This window comes from Rhamphochromis longiceps, linkage group LG17 (assembly GCF_057381845.1).
Source record: "Rhamphochromis longiceps isolate RC_006_pf linkage group LG17, R_longiceps_female_GT1.1, whole genome shotgun sequence".
In the NCBI taxonomy this organism is placed as follows: domain Eukaryota; kingdom Metazoa; phylum Chordata; class Actinopteri; order Cichliformes; family Cichlidae; genus Rhamphochromis; species Rhamphochromis longiceps.
The window spans coordinates 7,366,757-7,370,393 of NC_140573.1; the positions used below are offsets into that span (position 1 = coordinate 7,366,757).

The following is a 3,637-nucleotide window of genomic DNA, read 5'->3' on the forward strand; positions in this document are numbered from 1 at the left end:
AAACAAACTTTGCTTAACCTACTTTTTTTGCATGACTCTGTTGGAGCTGGGATATTTGGTTAGACTCACACTGCTGTGTGACTTTCTGCTGTTGTTCATGAGATGTTTACCACCCAGAGTTTTTTCAGTGCAAAAAAGACACATTTGTCCACACAGCTGTTAAGGCATAGTTCACCTGTAATAAACTGGACGTGGCTTTTCTTTAGGCATACGAACAGTTTGCGGCTGCGCAGAGTACAGCTGACGGTCAGAGTGTGGACGGATTCATCCTTAGTAACTTCACACAAGACGGGAAAAGTCTCCCTGGAAGCACGGCAGCTTTCTCTGAGCGCTCTTTCTCTCTGACTGCATTCTTGTGACTTCACACAGACCATAAATAAACTTAAACTAAAGTCATTTTTCCTCATTTACAGTTACGCGAGTGCTCACTCCAAAGCCGAATCCTGGCTTGCAGCACGTGTTGGTGACCAACACGGCACCGGGAGGAGGGGGCCAGGCCTGCCATACGTCAAACACTTTCTGCTTTCATCATCCACCCCCTGTCCCCAAACACGAGAGCTCCCACTCTGACTCCAGTAGATGAGTGTCTACAGCGGTGTTGTGTGTCTGTAATAAATGTGCCTGCCATATTTGGTATTTATCTTGAGAGAGAACAGGAAATGCCAGATTTGGAAAACCTTTTAGACAAAAACTGCTAAAATGTAAAGGTCCCCTTTCCTTTCTGTCTTCTAGCACTGATAATAAAGCATAGCAAGAACATAAAGTAGGCCTGCCCTTTGTTTTAGGACTACAAAGTGGGATGATAAAGACAACAACGCATGCGTGCAGAGCTACTCCCGTTCTTGCGGACCGGAAGTTGCAAGAAAGTTTTAAGCAGAGGGACTCATCCTGTCCGCACATCCTATCTGTGGTTTATCGTCAGCGTTTGGTGCTCGAAAGGACGTTGCCCTTGTTAAACTTCAACCGAAGAGGTCAGTGTATGTACTTGTGTTCTCCTTGAGCCGACAGCATCTTAGCGGCTGGAGGGAAACAAGGAGGATGGAGGTGAGCGAAGTGTCTTTGCTAGTATCTTTGAGTTAGCTTGTTTCCCTGTGAGGAGGTGAAAGCTTCTGTCACAGCCACGGGAGCTGCTGTAGCTACGCTCGCCGTCGTACCTGTAGTACATATTGGCCCTTTAATTAAAATTTCGTGTCTCCGCTTTGAATTTATCAAAGCTGCTTTTTACAATGTGATGTGAGCGAGCTAGCACAGGAGAGGAAATGGGAAGAAGCGCGAGGCGTTCAACTGTCGGCGCGAGAATGACTGAACAGGAGACTTTATTCTGCATGATATATAAAACCTCTGACATAAGTCTGTTAATGTTCAGGACCTGTTCCACACACGGGGAAAAACAAGCAAGTGTTACTCATTTGCATATTATTATATATAAAATAATAAATATAGATTTAATAAATAATTAATGTAAATATCAAATACAGAACTGTATTCTAACCTTTCTAACAGTCGCCTGCTATTCTCACAGTATCACAGTAGTTTCATTCACTATTTATCTGCATAGCCAGAGATTTGATTTTTTTTGTTTTTTTGGATTGACTTTGAAGGCACCATGTCGAGGTGTAATCCAAGTACTTAACCAGACCAGCTACGTGTTTCCTCTTTTATAAACGTTACCCACATGCATGGCTTTGTTCCTGGATCGTGGTCCATGAAGACGTGTGGTTGCAAGACTTCTGGGAGAGAGGTTTGCCTGTAGCTGTAAAACACTGCACACCTACCCTGAGGAAACTCTATGCCTTGTGATTTATTCAGCAAACCTTTCCCCCAGTACATCAGACTTAATGCAAGCCATTACATAAGCTGGTCAGAGACCAAATATTTACTCGAAAGTTGCATCATTGCAAATCAAACTGAAATCTTTGTCAGCATAGCAAAGGGCTTTCTTATTATCGTCACCCATGCTTGTAGAAATCATAACTATCTTGTCATGTCTTGTCCTCGCTTGCTCTGAAAAGGTTTAAGGAATGAGGATATACCAGCCGAGAAGAAAAAGCGGGAGAGATAAACTACACGGGACATAGATTCTACGCCAGCCCTCCGGCCTCTACCATGGAGCAAGAAGAAGAAGTGGTGGCTGCAGCAGCTCGAGAGGATGAAGACTCCCAGCTGATTTACAGGATCGAGCGTCCTGTCTACAATGAAACTCTGATCCAGGCACAGCTTCTTAAACGCAAAGAAGACACCACCACAAATTGTCAGAAGCTGGCAGAAAAGTTCCAGTAAGTCTTTCTCTGGACATTTCCTGTCAACATGTCGTTGAACAGATCAGCATCGACATAGATCCACACACAAGATCCCAGTGTGCTGTATAAACTGAAGCCAGAAGACAGTGGGAAATCTGTGGGAGTTGATGTGCAACCTTCGAATGTCCTTTAGATGAGTGGAAAAATAAGACGTTTAACACATTAAAATGCAAAAAAGCTCCAACACTGATCTTCAAATAGATCATGTTGCATTCTAACATTTAAAAACAAATGAAAAAGTTATTCAGAGCTAAACTGCACAAACCCGGGATCCTCTGTCCCTGCTTTTTATTTGGGAACTGATGCAGCTGGGCAAGCAAAAAGGGGGAGAAGTCGGGGGTTAAATAAGCCGCCCGAACAAGGCTGGGAAATGACATGCTAATGCCAGCTCGCTGGCAATTTGGGACTGAGACAGGTGGGAGGGCTTACTGAGGGGAGCTGAGGAGGAGGAGGAGGTCTTCATACAAAAGCAGAGATGTGCTTTGGAACCGTACAGCCAGCAACCCGGGAGTTAGTGAAGAACGGGTCTGCACTCATAACCATCCACAGGACGCAGGGCAAAAGGGAGCGAGGCAGAGGGTGTGGCAGAGCTCAGGGTGGGAATCGACACAGTGACACGTTAGAGTCATTTATAGAGATGCTTTCTTGTCATTTTGCAGAGGGAACAACAAAAGTGTCATAAAGTTGTAAAACATTGATGTTTCTTAAATAACTCTTGGCTATAGTGCAGAGTGAGGGTGAATGTTGGGGCTTAAATCTGTAACAGCAGAACAAACATTATCACTGAAATGATATTTCTGTGGTGTAAGAAAGAACAAATATCTGTTAACCAGTGTAACTCACGTGGTGCTGCTATTAAAGGTATAGTAGGGCTATTGTAAGCACGAGTCATTCCAAAGTTCAGCTAACACGAGGGGGCTTCTTGAATCCTGCAGTCAACAACATGAAAGCGACTCCAGAAAAACTTTGTCTGTGGAGGCTTTTAAAAATCTGATTGGTGTTGAATATCCACAGGTGTTCTTCAGAGAAGGCCAAGGCAGCAGCTCCGAGCTTCATGCCTATTCTCTCATGGCTGCCGTCGTATCCAGTCAAGAAGTACCTCTTTTCAGACGTGGTCTCAGGTCTCAGCACGGGAGTCGTGCAGCTTCCACAAGGTCAGTGAACTGTGCAGCAGCGCCGTGTGAAGCACCGAGGCTGCGAGCAGGGCCGGCTGCGGCTCCAGAGGAGCAGTTTCTGCTTCATGCTGACTCTGTTTTGCCATCGCTGACACTTTGACACTGTGATGGAGTCACTGAACCTCCAGGATTGTTTATTTGGAAACGTGTTATCTTCCCTGC

General features: G+C 44.9%; 1 pseudogene across 1 annotated transcript in view; it reads left to right on the plus strand.

The window, feature by feature from the left end:
* Positions 1 to 891: 891 nt before the first annotated feature.
* Positions 892 to 3,637, plus strand: part of LOC146649230 (prestin-like) — a 49,279-nt pseudogene continuing 46,533 nt past the window's right edge. Inside the window, exons 1-3 of the transcript XR_014908238.1 lie at positions 892 to 1,044; positions 2,013 to 2,276; positions 3,315 to 3,454. The product of XR_014908238.1 is annotated as a prestin-like (transcript). The remainder of the gene's footprint in view (positions 1,045 to 2,012; positions 2,277 to 3,314; positions 3,455 to 3,637) is intronic.